Genomic DNA, 18427 nt, shown 5'->3' on the forward strand with positions numbered 1-18427 from the left:
GGTGTAATTCATAATTGGAATATTAGAAGAAGAAAGAGAAAAGAGAATGGAAGAAATGTTTGAAGTAATCATGAGTTTTCAAAATTAAAGGCAGACACCAAACCATGGATACAGGAAGCTTGAAGAATACAAAATAGAAAATACCAAAAAGAAAAAGAAGTTCATCAAGGTATTTCACATTCAAACTACAGAAAACAAAAGAAAAATAGTACATCTTGTAAGATAGAGAAAAAAGGAACACGAGAAGATAAACATTGATAAGAATTACAGAAGACTTATTGTCAGAAATCATGAATAAAATAAGACATGGGATAAAGTATGTAAAGCGTTGAAAGAAGAAAAATCTCAACAACCTAGAATTCAGCATCCAGCAAAATTATCCTTCATGAGTGAAAGAGAAATACTTTTTCAGACAAAGAAAACCTAAGAGAATTCACTACCAGTAGATTTTCTTTACAAGAAATGTTAAAAGATTTTTTTAGGTAGAAGAAAAATTATATAGGTCAGAAACATGGATTTATATTTTGAAAAAGGAAAAGTATGAGAGAAAAATTCTATGAAGGCAAAATACAATATTTTCTTACCCTTCTTTTCTTGACATCCCCATTAATAATAAAAACCAACATTTCAAATTATTATGGATAATTAAAGTTATGTTTATTTTCATTCAGAAAAAAACTTTGCATGATTTTTATTTTTTAGCAGTAGTTACACATTTATTTTTCGTTATAATTTTTATTTACTTATTTTTATTTTTTATTGAGGTTATAATTGACATACAAAATTATGCTACTTTATATTACATATAAAATAATGATTTTATATTTGCATATACTGTGAAATGGTCACAATAAGTCTAGTTTTACCATCTATCTCTACACAAAATTATAAATTTTTTGTGTCTGTGATGAGAAATTTTAAGATTTACTCTATTAGCAACTTTCAAATATGCAATACAATCATTTTACATAATGCTGTACATTATATCCCAGTACTTATTTATTTAATACCTGAAATTTTGTACCTTTTAACCCCCTTTACCCATTTTACCCATCCCTCAACCTCCCTCTCTCTGGCACCCACCAATCTATTCTGTGTATCTATGATCATGAGCTTTTTTTTGTTTTATTTTTTGTTTTCTTTTTTCAGATTCCACATATAAGTGAAATCATATGGTATTTATCTTTCTCTGTAGGACTTATTTCACTTAACATCATACCATTAATGTTCATCAGTGTTGTTATAAAGGACAAGATTTCCTTCTTTTTTATGAACGAGTAGTACTCCATAGTGTATGTATATGACCTCTTCTTTATTCATTATCCATCTCTGGACATTTAGGTAATTTATATATGTTGTCTAATGTACATAATACTGCCGTTAACACTGAGGTGTATATATCTTTTTGAATTAGTTTTTTAGTTTTCTTTAGATAGATACCCAGAATCGGAATTGTGGAATGATACAGTGGTTCTCTTTTTAATTTTTTGCGCAATCTTTGTACTGTTTTCCCTAGTGGCTGCACCAATTTACATTTCTGCCAACAATGTATGAGGCTTCCCTTTTCTCCACATCCTCACCAAAATTTGTTATCTCTTGTCTTTTTGATAATAGGCATTCTGACATGTGTGCGGTAATCTTTCATTATGATTTTTTATTTATGTTTCCATGATGATTACTGATGTTGAGCATCTTTTTATGTGCCTTTTGGTCATCTGAATATCTTTGGAAAAATGTCTATTCAGATTCTCTGCCCATTTTTTATCTTATGTTATTTTTAAAATATTTATTTATTTTGAGAGAGAGAGACACAAAGAGAGAGGAAGAGAATTTCAAGTAGGCTCCATGCTCAGTGCAAAGCCTGATGCAGGACTTGATCTCACAACTGCAGTACTATGACCTGAGATGATATCAAGAGTTGGACACTTAGCCAACTGAGCCACCCAGGCACTCCATATCTGAGCATTTTTTAATTGGGTGGTTGTTGTTGTGGTGGTGGTGGTGGTGGTGGTTGAGTTGTGTGTATTCTTTATATATTTCATATATAAACCCCTTATCAGATACATAATTTGTAAATATTTTTTCCCATTCCCTAGGTTGCCTTTTAATTTTGTTCATGGTTTCCTTCACTATGCAAAAGCTCTTTAGTTTGATGAAGTCACACTTGTTTATTTTTGTTTGTTTCCTTTGCCTTTGGAGTCAGGTCCAAAAAGTCATTGCCAAGAGTGATGTCTAGGAGTTTACTGCTTACATTTTCTTTTAGAAATTTTATGGTTTCAAGTATTACATTCAAGTCTTTAATCAATTTTGAGTTTTGTGTGTGATAGAAGGTATTAGTCTAATTTAATTCTCTTGAATGTCCACTTTTCCCAACACCATTTATTGAAGACACTGTTCTTTACTATTGTATATTCTGCCTCATTTGTCATAAATTAATTGACCATATATGCATAGGTGTATTTCTGGGCTCTCTGTTCTGTTTCATTGATCTATATACCTGTCATCATACCACTACCATACTATTTTTATTACTATAGCTCTCCAAAATAGTTTGAAATTAGAGAATATGATGCACCTACCTTTTTTCTTCTTTCTTAAGATTGCTTTTTGTGGTTCCATACAAATTTTAGGATTGTTTGTTCTGTGTGAAAAATTCCTTTGGAATTTTGATAGGAATTTTATTAATCTGATGACGGCTTTGAGTAGTAAGGACATTTTAACAATATTAACTTTTAATCCATCAACATGTAATGTCTTTATATTTATTTGTGTCTTCAATTTTTTTATCAATATCCATAGTTTTCAATGTACAGGATTTTTACCTCCTTGATAAAATTCATTTGTAGGGTTTTTCTTTTTTCTTTTCTTTTCTTTTTTTTTTTTTTTTTTGAGAGAGAGCAAGTACATGAGTGAGTGGGGGAGGGGCAAAGGGAGGGGAAGAGAGAATCTTAAGCAGGCTTCATGCCCAGCATGGGGCCCAATGTAGGACTCAATATCACCACCATGAGACCATGACCTGAGCCAAAATCAAGAGTCAGACACTTAACCGACTAAGCCACCCAGGCACCTCTATTTATAGGTACTTTATTCTTTTTGATGCCTTTGTAAATGAGATTGTTTCCTTAATTTTTCTTTCTGATAGTTCATCCTTAGTGCATAGACAAACAACAGCTTCTGTATATTGATTTTGTACCCTGCAATTTCACTGAATTCATTTATTAGTTTAACAGTTTTTTGATGGAGTCTTTAGAGTTTTCTATTTATAAATTCATTCCATCCACAAATAGTGACAGTTTACTTTTCCTTTCCAATTGCATGCCTTTTATTTATTTTTCTTGCCTACTTGCTCTGGTTAGGATTTACAGTACTGTGTTGAATAAAAGTGGCGAACTTGGGCGTCCTTGTCTTATTCCAGATCTTAGAAGAAGGACTTTAAGTTTTTCACTGTTGTGTATGATGTTAGCTGTGAGCTTGTCATAGATGACCTTTATATGTTGAGGCAAATTCTTTCTATACCCATTCTATTGAGAATTTTTATCATAAATGGATGTTAAATTTTGCCAAATGCTATCTCTGCAGCTGTTGAAATGATTGTATGAATTTTATTCTTTATGTAGTCATATGGTGTACCATGTTTATTGCTTGGTAGATGTTGAACCATCCTTGCATCCCTGGAATAAATCACATTGGATCATTGTATAATCTGTGATCCTTTTAATGTGTTGTTGAATTTGGTTTGCTAATATTTTGTTGAGGATTTTTGCATCAAAGTGCCTCAAGGACATTGGTCTGTAACTTTCTTTCTTTCTTTCTTTCTTTCTTTCTTTCTTTCTTTCTTTCTTTCTGTCATGTCTTTGTCTGGTTTTGGTATCAAAATAATGCTGACCTTGTAAAATGAGTTTGGAAGCTTTTCATTGCCTTAAGTTTTTGGGAGGGTTTGAGAGGGAGAGATATTTGAATACTGAATGTTCTGTATGTATTTAAGTCCACCTTGCCTAATGAGTTGTTTAAGACTTATGTTTCCTTTTTGATTTTCTATCTGAATGATCTATCTGCTGATATGTATGGGTTTTGTTGTCAATTTCTTAATTTAGGTCTATTAATATTTGCCTAATATATTCAGGTACTTCTATGTTGAGTGCATAAATATTTACAAATGTTCTACTTTCTTGTTGGATTGACTTTTTTATCATTATGTAATGTCCATTGTTGTCTTTTATTATGGTCTTTGTTTTAAAGTGTATTTTGCCTGATTAAAGTATAGCTAATTCACTTTGTTTTGATTTCTATTTGCATGAAACCTCTTTCTTTTTTTCCATTACTTCACTTTCAGTCTGTGTGTCCTTACATCGTTTTGTGTAGGTAGCATATAGATGAGTGGGTTTTTTAATTGACTAGGCCACTTAATGTCTTTTGATTGGAAAATTTAATCCATTTACACTTAGAGTAATTTTTGATAGGTATGTACTTATTGTCATTTTGTTAATTGCTTTCTGGCTGTTTTAAGAGTTTTTCTCTGTTCCTTTCTTTTTCTCTTGCTCTCTTCACTTGAGATTTGATAGCTTTCTTTAGTGTTATTCTGTGACTCCTTTCTCATTATCTTGGGTGTATGGTTGCCATGAGGCTTACACATAACAGCTTATTTATGTGTATATATGTATTTGCATATATATGTATGTATACGTATGTATATATGTATGAATGTATGCATGTGTATATTTTAAGTTGCTAGCAAGTTAAGTTTGATGGCATTCTAGAACTCCACATTTTTACTCCCCCTGCCCCATATCTTATATTTTTAATGTCACATTTTACATCTATTTTGTATATCACTTAACTAACTATTGTAGCTGTAGTTCTTGTTACTACTTTTGTTTTTAACTTTTATATTAAGCTTTATAAGTGATTACTCCACTACCTTTACTGTATATTTACCTTTGCCAGTGAGATTTTTAATTTCATGTTTTCTTGTTACTGATTATTGCCCTTTCTGTTCAGCTCAAATAATTCCCTTTAGCATTTCTTGTAAGGACAGTTTAGTGGTGATTAGCTTTAGGTTTGTTTTCAAAAAAACTCTTAATCTCTCCTTCAATTCTGAATGATAATCTTGCCAGGTAGAATATTGTTGTTGTTTTTATTTGTTTGTTTGTTTGTTTGTTTGTTTTTCTTTCAGGGCTTTGACTGTGTCATGGCTACTTCATTCTGGCCTGCAAAGTTTCTGCTGAAAAATCTACTTATAGTTTTGTGGGGTTTCTCTTGTTTTTTGTTTGTTTGTTTGTTTGTTTTCTCACTACTTTTAAGATTCTGTCTTTATCTTTTAACTTTTGGCATTTTAATTATAATGTGTTTGGTGTGGCTATCTTTGAGTTCATCCTTTTTGTAACTTTCTGAACTTCCTGGATCTGGATATTTGTTTCCTTCCCAAGGTTAGGAAAGTTGTCAGACATTATATCTTCAAATAATTTTTCTGCCCTTTTTTCTCTCTTTTCTCTTCTGGTCCTCCTCTAATGCAAATATTAATCCACTAGATGTTGTCTCATAAGTCCTGTAAGCTATATTCAGGTTTTTAATTACTTTTTTCTTATTGCTGCTCTGTTTGCATAAGTTCCACTGCCCTGTCTTCTAGTCACTGATCTTTTCTTCTGCTTCATCAAGTCTTCTGTTGAACCTCTCTAGTGTATTTTTCATTTCAGTTGTATTCTTTAGCTCTGTGACTCCTGTTTAGAAATTTTAAAATATTTTTGTGTCTTTGTTGAAGTTCTCACTGAGTTCTTCCATTCCTCTCCTGAGTTTGGTGAGCTAAGAAGCTCACCCTTACTGTTTACTCTTTATCAGGTAGATTACTTATCTCTATACCATTAAGGTCTTTTTTTTTTTTTTTTTGAGTTTTTGTTTTGTTATTTCAGTTGGAAAATATTTCTTTGTTTCCTCATTTTGCTCAACTTGTGGTGTTTGTTTCTATGTTTTAGGTAAAACAGCTGCATCTCTTAGGCTTGATGGTATGGCCTTTTGTAGGAGATGAAACTTCTCCTTCCACCTTGCCCTAGCTCTTGGTTTTTCTCTCAAACCTTTATTATTGCCTGAGCAGCCTGATTTATTCTTGATAGATCCAAGTTGTTGAGTGTGTGCCAAGACCTGTCAGTGATCCAAAGGGAGGGATCTTAGACAGGAACTAGTTTCAGGCTGATTGGAAGCCAGATCCTTAAACAGTAGTTTTTAAAGTAAATAAAACTGTACAGTGCTATTTTATTTCCGTTGTGAACCCTGCTGGCTCCAGACCAAGTGATCTGAAGATGTCCCATTGGTGATAGTTACAAATATTGGGGTTCTAGACAAGTGTATAAGCTACTTTCTGGGAAGTCTTATCAAACTGTAGCGAAGACAATGGAGAGAACTAAGATGGCATCTCTTGGCCTATATTCTCTGAGTACTCCTCCATAGCTTCTAGGTATTTGTCAGACTTGAAGCCTGTCCCTCAGGCTGAAGTTGGAAGACAAGTAAATAGGCCTTATTCCCAGTAAAACTGGGGTCATGTTTCAGTCTGCTGTCTGTGCTGTGTTCTGGGGGGTGATAGCCTGCTAAGAAATATCTCTCAGATTGTTTTAGTTCTGTGGGTCCAGAAACACAGACCCCACTGGCCACCATAGCAAAGACTCAAGGGAAGCTTGCATGTGTCCTCCAGCTTTAGCAAAGGAAATTGGGAACACAGGGCCAGGGCACACTGGCCAATAATTTTAGACACACAACAGGAGAGTGCAGGGCCAGGGTGCCCCTACCAACTTAGTAAGGTAAGGTAGAGTACAGGGACAGGTGTGCCTGCTGGTTTTAACAAGTCAGCAGGAGGGCACAGTATTTTTCTTATTCTTAACTGGCAAAAAGTTGAAACTAATAATAATAACAGTATGTTGGATAACTATAGGATATGGATAAAGTAAATGAATGACAGCAATGTTATAAGATATGGAGGGACAGATTGGGTATACCATGTTAAAAGATACCTACACTACACATGAAGTGAAACAGTGTTATTTCAAGGTGGGTATTTCATGCTGTGATGGGTTAGAGTTGTAAACATCAGTGTGAACTCATATTTACCTTACTGTAGATACAGATGGTTACATATAGAACTGTTTGTAGATTTGTTACTGTATATGGTTTCTACACCATATACATGAACACTTATACATAAAATATACACAACATATACATTAACATGTATAAACAAATACATCTCCTTGTTTTTTTTCAGCTATACTGAAAAAAGACCAGGCCCATGCCTAATTTCCATGAAAAGGAATCAAGGGTTCTTGGAGAAATAGTTGATTCTAAGGCTGGTGTAGGAAATATATAAAATTCATCTGGTGCATCTGGTAGTGGCAGAAAGTATTGAAAACAAATGAACAAATAAATTCACAACAGTGAGGATATATCAAAGGGATAAAGGAGCCAATGAAAGAGTTATCAATGGCCAAAGCAGGAAAAAGTTGAGTTAAATAAATAAATAAATAAATAAATAAATAAATAAATAAATCAGATTATATCCCAAAGTATAAAATAAATACCCATGAGTCTGTGTTAAAAATACACAATTGAATACATAGTATTGGATTATATCCCAAAGTATAAAATAAATATCTATGTGTCCATACACTAAAAATAAAAAGTTAGATAAATTAATAAATAGTGGGAAAACAGACAACTCTCTCATACAGAGGAGTCCCAAATAATGTATGTAGATTCTCTGCCCTGTAGAAAATAGAATATAACTCTCCACTCCTTAAGTGTGTGCTTCACACTGTCACTTGCTTCCAAAAAAAGGCAGGGTGGAAAAGGGAAAAAAAAGTGCCTTGGCAGTGGAGAAACCTGACAAACACTACCTTAGGCCAAGCAATCAAGATTAATATTAACAGTGATAAGTCAAATTGATAGTATGTATCCTTGATATGATGTGATAAGAATGGCACTTCACCTCTGTGTGAACACCTCTGTGTTCTTCTTCCCTAAAACACATTACCCAGTCTAATCATGAGAAAAACGTCAGACAAATCACAATTGAGAGACTGTCTCCAAAATACCTAACAGGTAATCCTGAAAACTGTCAAAGTCATCAAAAACAAGGAATGTCTAAAAAACTATCACAACCAAAAGTTACATCAGTAGACATGATGACTAAATGTCATGTGTGGTCCTGGATGGGATTCTGGGACAGAAAAAGGAGTTAAGAGAAAGATCAAGGAAACTGAATAAAGCATTGACTTTAATTAATGAAAATTTACCAATATCGAATAATGAAATAATGAAAATTATACAATATTAATTGTGATAAATATAGCATACAAATTTAAGGATTAATAATACAGGAAACTGAGTATGGAGTATAGGGGATCTCTCCATAGTATTCTTACAACAATTTTTTAAATCTAAAACTGTTATAAAAGAAAAACTTTTATTTAAATTTAACCAATATTTCCAGAATTTTTAAATCATTTATTATTTTGAAATCTAGAATGATCAAATAATAAAAAAAAAATTTTAATATCCTAGGGTTTTTTTTTACAGGAGAATAAAGGAAAAATTATTTCAGAATGGTGGTTTACATGTAATAAAAGGTCTATAGCTGAACTTTTCTAGGTATTCACCATGTAGAATACAGAAAGGAAAGAAGGGTAGCTGCAGGATGAGATTAAGCATAAGAAAAGAAAGAGAATATCAAGATAAAGTGTAAGAAATTAGAAATAGTATACTGAAAACTGTATTGACTGGAATTTGGAATTTGTGATCTAGCTGTAACAAAGATTATGTCTATGACTTTGTATAAGAAGTGTTATTTCATGGGCCTGAGATTTCTTGGCACCATAGTCTTTATGTCAAAGGACTAATGAGTGAGTCAACTTAAATAGTACTAATAAGGCACTGAAGTAAATAGTAATGATTATAACATTAGTAGGAGCCACTGCTATTACATAAATATGTATTATATGCTGTCATATTACATGTATTCTTCCTTTTATTCTCATAAGTTTCCTTGTGAGAATGGAGGTGTTACTATTCCCATGTTTTGATGGCAAAACTTATGTTTATAAAATACCAAAGTCACACAGTTAGCAAATGCAGAGCCAAATGAGATCTGTCTGGCTTCCAAATCTGAGCACTTTTCATGATACTAGAAAGTCCATAAAAGTGTAAAGTATTAGGGCCCCAGATATGAGTCAGATGCATGATGTCAGCATTCACAGAGCAAGAGTGTGAGTAATCTAGTCTGGTGTATCATCTACAATACATTTCTCCTGGACTGGTAATGCGGTGTTCTTAGGATATCCATGTTGTGACATATTTATCTAATTTATATTTCGTACAGATAAATGTTAAATTTTATGTGCATTTTTGAACATTCTTCAACTAATGATGCCAAATTGGAGAAGGCAACCCAGAAGTGTACTCACTTGCTTACAGGATAAAGATTTATACTTTATCATTTATTTATTTGCAAGTAGATAATTGAGAGGCTCTCGGTGTTAAATTGTTTGCACTCTGTTAAATGATTTGATGCTGATGGGCCCCAGATGTACTGAAAATGTTCCCACACCACCGATGGCTTCCTCCATACACTCATTACTGCTTTAGCATGGCTGAACATATTTACAAATTTTAGGTCACCATCTGCAAAGATGTTATGTTGTGTCTATTTCAAATAAAAAGTGTACTCATCACATACTACAAATAATATGCTCTTTGAAAAATGTAGTAATAGTAGAGTATAATGATCATTAGTGTATCTTTATGGTTAGAAGTTTCAGCCTATGTGTCAGACAGACCTGCTGACAGTCTTAGAATTCTGTTTCTTAGTTGTTTGACTTTGAACAAATTACATAACTTCTCTGAGCCTCAGTTTTCTCATCTGCATAATAGGAAGAATAATACCTCTCCAGGTTGTCATAAGAATTACATCAAAGGGCCAGTTCTGAGCATATAGTAAGTGATTAATAAATGATTGGTGGTGTTAGAAAACCAGTATAGTAATTTTGCAAATGTTAGACAAATTTTGAATTTAATTTTAACTTCTCTGCAGACAATGTTTTCCATAAACTACTCACCTTTGAGATCACTCTATTTTTCCCAATGGGGAAAAAATGGATGTGGAAGTCAGGAATTGTATAGAAGTGATTTCTTACTAAATTTTTTCAACTCTCATTTAACATAACATGCTTAGTTATCCAGAATATTGAATTTAACGTGTCACAGATATGAAAAAAAGTAAGAGAGAATCTACTCACTTGGGACCTTGGAAGTGATAAGAAGAAGAAATAGTGGGAATTACGGGTGGGGGTAGTTTTCTTTCACTCCCAGTTGGGACTCTGAGAAGGCCCAACTGCTTAGGAACAGACACATGTAAACAAATCTGGTACAAAGCCTGAAGAACAACTTCCTGCTCAGCTTTTTTGAGCTGACATGGACTACTCAGTATAGATAAGACTTAGAAGGTCATCACTGCCTCTTCTTTTATTATTATTATTATTATTTTAATTTATTTTATTTTTTTAATTTACATCCAAGTTAGTTTGCATATAGTGCAACAAGATTTCAGGAGTAGATTCCTTAGTGCCCCTTACCATTTAGCCCATCCCCCCTCCCACAACCCCTCCAGTAACCCTCAGTTTATTCTCCACATTTATGAGTCTTCTGTTTTGTCCCCCTCCCTGTTTTTATATTATTTTTGCTTCCCTTCCCTATATTCATCTGTTTTGTATCTTAAAGTCCTCATATGAGTGAAGTCATATTTGTCTTTCTGTGACTGACAAATTTAGCTTAGCATAATACCCTCTAGTTCCATCCACGTAGTTGCAAATGGCAAGATTTCATTTTTTTGATTGCCAAGTAATACTCCATTTTGTATAGATATAGATATAGATATAGATATAGATATAGATATAGATATACACAGATAGTGGTGTATATATAGATACACACACACACACACACATAGTGGTGTGTGTATATACACACACACACATTAAGTGGTATATATATATATATATATATATATATATATATATATATATATATATACATACCACATCTTCTTTATCCATTCATCCATCGATGGACATTTGGGCTCTTTCCATACTGTGGCTATTGTTGATAGTGCTGCTATAAACATTGGGTGCATGTGCCCCTTCGAAACAGCATACCTGTATCCCTTGGATAAATACCTAGTAGTGCAATTGCTGGGTCATAGGGTAGTTCTATTTTTAATTGTTTGAGGAACCTCCATACTGTTTTCCAGAGTAGCCGCACCAGTTTGCATTCCCACCAGCAGTGTAAAAGAGATCCTCTTTCTCTGCATCCTTTCCAACATCTGTTGTTGCCTTCGTTGTTAATGTTAGTCATTCTGACAGGTCTGAGGTGGTATCTCATTGTGGTTTCGCTTTGTATTTCCCTCATGATGAGTGACATTGAGCATTTTTTCTTGGGTCGGTTGGCCATCTGGATGTCTTCTTTGGAGAAGTGTCTATTCATGTCTTTTTCCCATTTCTTCACTGGATTATTTGTTTTTTGGGTTTTGAGTCTGATAAGTTATTTCTAGATTTTGGATACTAACCCTTTATCTGATATGTCGTTTGCAAATATCTTCTCCCATTCCATCGGCAGCCTTTTAGTTTTGCTCATTGTTTCCTTCGCTGTGCAGAAGCTTTTTATTTTGATGAGGTCCCAGTAGTTCATTTTTGCTTTTGTTTCCTTTGCCTCTGGAGACATGTTGAGTAAGAAGTTGCTGCGGCCAAGATCAAAGAGGTTTTTGCCTGCTTTCTCCTCGAAGATTTTGATGGCTTCCTGTCTTACATTTAGGTCTTTTATCCATTTTGAGTTTATTTTTGTGTATGATGTAAGAAAGTGGTCCAGGTTCATTCTTCTGCATGTCACTGTCCAGTTTTCCCGCACCACTTGCTGAAGAGACTCTTTATTCCATTGGATAGTCTTTCCTGCTTTGTCAAAGATTAGTTGGCCATACGTTTGTGGGACCATTTCTGGGTTCTCTATTCTATTCCATTGATCTGAGTATCTGTTCTTGTGCCAGTACCATACTATCTTGATGATTACAGCTTTGTAATACAGCTGGAAGTCCATGCCACTGCCTCTTCTGAGTTGAAAGTTAATGAGTATAGCCTGGGAAGAGGCCAGATGACCCTGAAGCAGAGTCTGAGATTATTGTATCTGATTAGGGGGCTCAATGGGAGATGAGACATAAAGATTCAGGTGGTCCAAGAGCTGCAGAAGGGCTGAATTAGTGCACCCAACTGAGGTAAGAGGTATCACAGCATCAGAAATGACAGACTTTTGTTATTAGTATCCATAAAATAATCAGCAACCAGGTAGACCAGAGAGACATCATACCTGAGACATGAAGATCCAGTGATACTGCCCTTGAAGTCTTCCTCTGCCTCATGTAGCCTGAGCTTCAACATTCTCCACTTGGAACCTGGATGCCTTCTGGAACAGGAGCTAGTAGAAGGGCAGAACACATAGAAACATGAGAAGCAAAGGCTTTTTTTTTTTCTAAGTTAAACTGAGCATTATCTAAAAGAACATCTTAATTCTCTAGATCAGACTAAATTTTAAAACAGATATAACCAAATATTTTGGGGTTTTTTTCTCCTTCAATATCCAATATGTTGGGGCTTAGGAAGAAATTCAAATTAATGAGTCCTAAAATTAAGGTGCATTTTTTTTCTATACTTCTAGGTTGTAGTGTAAGGAAATCTGTGGCCCCATTCTATTACTACTACTACTACTATTATTATTATTATTATTATTATTATTCCTACAACTCTAGCTAGGGTCATTGATACCCCCTACACCCTTTAACCAGCCCACCTCTGAGTGCAGTATTCAGAAATAATGATTGGTTTGCATTGAGAACCCTCTCTTTCACTCACACTGCTGTCTACCACATGTTTAGAATTTGTCCTTTCATAGCCTTTGGAAGTAGAATAGTTTTTTAATCTCAACAATCTCCAAAAATCTTTCTAGTTCAAAGTGGATCAAAGCCACAAGCTTGGTTTTCTTAGCACTGGGTACTAACCAGCTGAGCCAACTAGAACTGTAGGGAAGCCAGACAAATAAGCTAAGCAATCCATGAAGACTTTCAAATATCATTCTTGATGTTTCTAACTACTCTCCTCTTTAGGGATATTGAAAATTCCTGTCCTTTTCATGTACTTTTTCCTAGATTGTCAACAAGTAAACGAACAGTAGTAAAACAAACAAACATAAAAGGGCTTCCATGAATGGATAGTAAATTTTGAGCGTAGCGTAAGAAGCCTCATTCACAGCTCTCACTCTGTATAGGGACATTGATATATTTAAAAAATGAGAGAGCAACCAACCAATATGAAAAGTCCATCTAAGGGTTTTCATTAAAGGAAGTGGGAATAGTTAAAATTTCAGATTTTCACATGCCTGCTGGGCTGCTATCTGATTGTGTGGTTTGCATTTTAAACAGCCCAATACCTTCTATGCTTTTTTCAGTCATGTTTTGCATATGTGTCAGTGAAATAATCTGAATTTGACATCAAGAGACTTATCTGTATAGACTTATATAATGTCTAAAGTTTTTGGAAATCATTCGACCGAAAAAGAGCCATTTCAGCCTCTCAGATTCACATTGCTTCCACCTAAATGGAGTAGTGCTCTACTTAATTCAGTCAAGGAAGCTACAGAATACAAACACTGACTTCAGATTACTTCCACATTTTAATGTAACAATATAATATAATAGTATATAATAAAAAGTGTGTATGTATATTCTATAACATATATACTCTAAGGTACATAATAATAAATACTGTATAATATCATCATCATAATAGTGCACCTACTGTATTTAGGCTCTATTCTTGGCATATACAGGTAAATAAGGCATAGCCCCTGCTCTTGAGAATGTTATTGGAGAAAAGTTACCCAATGGAAGTTGGTACCAAAGTAGGCCTGTCTGGCGGGAGTTCAAGTCATGAAGGACATGCTGCCACAGGCAGTGTGGCAGCTGGGGATGAAATGTCCTAGTATTCATGTTAGGCTTCTCTTCTCCTGTTCAACATAAACAGTTTTACAGAGTACCAGAATCAGACCATTCTGTGATTGTAATAAATCAAGACAAAAACAAGACCATTGTCTAATCTTGTATATTCACAGACAAAACAAAATATTATCCCCACCACAGAAATACACCAAATATCCTATCCTGGCTAACATGAGTGTCTACAGCTTTACTACCAATCAAAATTTTAGCTTCATTCCATTCTTCTCACCTTCTAGATAAGAGGTGTTAAGATACCTAATCATAGAATTGCCTCTGCTTCCTCTTAGCGTCCGATGCAGGATAAAGCCCCAGTTCCTCAAAGCCTCCCCCAAATCACCTAACTTCAGACAAATCCTAAAGCAAGTCATTTCTAACTCTGTCTTATTGAGTCAATAATGCAACAAGTCAATAAACCCTACTCAGGTCAAATGCAGTGTGTCTCTGGCTAAAGGAAAATGACACCACTTTGCCTCTTTTTTTTTCTTTAATTCATAGAAGTGTAGACTCATAAAAATTTGAGGCCATATAGTCTGAATTCAATTATGTATGTAAAAATTTTATAACATCCTTGGTATCTTATTATGTATCCTTTAATAAACATCTCTGCCATTAAAAACATATTTCACAAGGGATTCTCTTCATGTATTATTACATAAATAACTATAATTATTAGGAAATTATTACTTACATATTGAACCACAATTTACCATTCATTAACTCTATCAAGGCTTTGTTCTTATATTCATGCACAATGAAACAAATCTCTTTTCTATGTGACATAGATTCCACTCTTTTAAGATAGCTATTATAGTCCCCATATTTTCTCATTTTCAGATTCAGTATCATTGGTATGTTAACAGTTCTTTTGACTATTGATTATTTCCTCTTATTACACACTCTATCCAGTCCCAGTCCTTCTCTGAACATACTTGTTTGCCACTGTTCTCTTAAGGAGTTTGGGCCATAATTGAGAACAATATTTCAGAGACTAATCATTGCATAGCCTCTGCCTTGGTTTGGATCTGTAGAATAAGATCAACCCAAAAGCACATTACATGGTCTAAGTGGTTTTACCACACTGTTGAATCCAATAGATGGATAGAATATATTCTGGAGCCGGACTACTTATTTTCTTATCCAGTCTCTGTGGTTTATCAGCTCTGTGGTACTGATCAGTTATTTTAAATTTAGGTGCTTCAGTTTTTCCATCAGTAACTGGGGACAAAAATGACACATTATAGGATGGTTTTGATGAGTAAATATAAGTAAACTAGTTACAAAAGAATTTTTCACTAAGTGCTATATAAGGGTTTTCTCTTACTATTTGATGTTATCTTTGAAATATATCTTTGTATCTATAATTTTGTCTATTCTGGGTTCATCTGTGCCTTTGAACTCTAAGTTTTTAAGTTTATAATTATCCTTATTAGATTTTTTTTAGGTTTGACTCATAACTCTACCCTTTTGGGGACATTCTTTTTTTTTTAAGGTTTATTTATTTTTGAGACAGAAAGAGACAGATCATGAATGGAGAAGAGGCAGGGAGAGAGGGAGACAGAATCAGAAGCAGTCTCCAGGCTCTGAGCTGTCAGTACAGAGCCCGACGCGGGGCTCGAACACACAAACTATGAGATCATTACCCAAACCGAAGTCAGATGCTTAACTGACTGAGCCACCCAAGTGCCCCCACCCTTTGGGGGGATATTCTTTACCTTGAGCCTCTAACCTACTTTATTCAATATCCATCTCAGTTTTATGTCACCTAAAAATTAGATAAACTCTTCACTGAAGACAGTGAACATATATTTGAGTAGGAAAGAGGTGAGGACAGAGGTCATTAACATGTCCTTAGGCATCTCCCTCCAAATTAGTGGATTTATTAGCAATACTCTTTATAAATCATCATTACAGAAGTGATGAATCTACCCAATAGTACAACTACAAGCCCAAATTTCTTCATTTTTTTCAAATATATTTTAAGAAGTTCTATCAAATGAGTTTCTGACATCCTGATATAGTCTTTAATGTAATTCTGAGCCAATATCTAGAAATACCGTTATAAGTAATATATTTACCTGACATAACTTAATCAAAATATTCATGCTGTCACTTCTTTAAATCTTTTTAGATATATCATTTTATGATATTCTCTGTCACAATACCAAACTCACTGGCTCATAGGTGTCAACGACTTTATCCTGTGTTGTTTTGTTTTGTTTTAATCAGGACAATATATACTAATCTTTATTATTCCTTATAGCTGCTATTTGACATAGCTTTTCATATATTATCAATACTGTTTTATCAATTTCATCTGAACTCAATAAAAAAGTTGATAAGCTCTTCATTGAATTCTGTGAACAAATGTTTGAACAGGAAAAGTTTGAGAACTGAGCACTTTGACTTTAACAGACCACAAACCCTTTGGAGATGGCCTTTCATATCTAAATTCAGTCATTCAAGTGTTCCAATTAATTAGGTTTTATCAGTAACTCTCAAACTTTTAATGGCGAGTCACACTAAGAAATATACTTTATATCGACCTCTGCTTCTCTTTTATACACACACACACACACACACACACACACACACACAGATCATCCTTTAATCTTTACTATATGATATTTTCTATTCTGTTCTAGAAAAGACTACACCCTAAACCCACCAAATTGATTTTACAGCTCACTAATAAACAAGCCACAATCCATGGTTAAAGAAACACTGCTCCTAAACATCATTTTTGCATCTTTTTCTGATTGAACCTACTATAACATTAACTATCCCTGTAAAACTGGTTTTCATTTCTTTCTGTCAAAATTGAATAACTATGCTGCAGTAACAGACAACTCCAAAATCTTACTGGCTCAAAACTGCAGTGGTTTATTTGTCAATCTTCATGTCCATGGCAGGCTTCTAAGGTATCCTCACGTAAGGGCCCAAACTGAGGGAGGTTACATCTCTGTGTTACTACTATTGCCAAGTAGGAAAAAGAAATATGGCAAAGTCATCAGCTATTTCTCTATGGTTCCCCTGGGAGTTGACACTGTAGTCGTGTTCACTCCCATTTTATTTGCCAAAGCAAATCATGTGGACACTCTCAGATCGAAGAGGTCAGAAATATTTTAACTTACCATATGTCTAAATGGAAGAGAAATAGAAAAATTATGAACAGTGGTAATGACTACTGCAATCCTTGTGATAACCACTGAGTACAGATACTCAATTCAGTATATCTCTTCCATCCAATCAAGACATCAGACTTAAAGGCCAGGATATCCGAGTGATGCTCAGTGTTCTCAGTGGCCTTTGTCCCTGCCTTGTATGCTTTGCCTTCTCTGTTAACCCTCTTGGTCACCTCTGAAATAAGTGTTGAAAATTATAGCTTGGAGGTTGGAAAGTCAGTGGTCATTATATGTCAGATTCCCTTTTAATATAGCCTGATAGTCTTTTTGATAGTATGAATTCCTCAAAAAAAAAATGCTCCTTATTTATAACAGTAGATGTATATGCAAATGATCACATCCATTGTTCTGTTTTTTTAACATAATTATTATTATTTCTCCGTATTTTTTACTTTCTCCATGTCCCCACACCATGTGTCTCACTCTGTTTAAACACATAGTGATTTTTACTCTCTTTTCTCTAATCAATGTTTTTTTCTCCAATTAAAGGGATTTACCAGTTGCCAGTATTGTAATTGGGTCTTTGCTTTGAGATTAATTTAATTCATGGGTGTGAGAACCATATCCTTGATTTGATCCTCCTCACAAGGCTTAATTTTAATAGGCGTTTGTTACCCAAAAGCTTCCTCAGTTTTATCTGTTACCATGAGAGTTGAAAAGCACTTATCTTTCTAACCTTATGAAAATACTCGTCTGGGCTCCCTCTAACCCCTTTCATTCTTGCTTGCAAGCCAGCCAATGCTTTGTTGTGCTTATCTTGTTTTTGTAATGCCTTGTCAAATGCAACCATGATTAACTCTAACATACACTGACATGCTTTTCCAGTCTCTTCTCCCAAAACTCCCAAGTTCATTAGGTACTTGTTTACCTTTTAAATCATTGCAGCAACAGGTTTAATAAATAGTTTGTGACTTCATAACATGGGTCTCCAGCTTTCCAGCCTGCAATAATAGTTTACTTACTGACTGTCAACTGAACGGTAAGCAAAAACAGTATTTGAGTACGGTTTAGGTTCATGTTATGGCACAGTTGTAGTGCTGGCAACCAGTATCTAAGCCATTCAGTGAAGGCCACATTAGGCCACATTACACCACAATGGTTTATTTTTTACTCATGCTGTGTGCTCATGTGGGTACTCTGGAGTCCCCAGCTCTCCAGTTGTCCCTGTTCT

General features: G+C 34.4%; 1 long non-coding RNA gene across 2 annotated transcripts in view; it reads right to left on the bottom strand.

Annotated features, from left to right (window-relative positions):
* LOC122227320 overlaps positions 1-18212 on the bottom strand; it is a 55070-nt gene extending 36858 nt beyond the window's left edge. For both annotated transcript variants that reach the window (XR_006205967.1, XR_006205968.1), the window contains exons 1-2: positions 18125-18212; positions 12391-12498 (exon numbers count right to left, since the gene is read on the bottom strand). This is a non-coding gene — a long non-coding RNA (uncharacterized LOC122227320). The remainder of the gene's footprint in view (positions 1-12390; positions 12499-18124) is intronic.
* Positions 18213-18427: the final 215 nt, after the last annotated feature.

Source organism: Panthera leo, chromosome C1, assembly GCF_018350215.1.
Source record: "Panthera leo isolate Ple1 chromosome C1, P.leo_Ple1_pat1.1, whole genome shotgun sequence".
NCBI lineage: Eukaryota > Metazoa > Chordata > Mammalia > Carnivora > Felidae > Panthera > Panthera leo.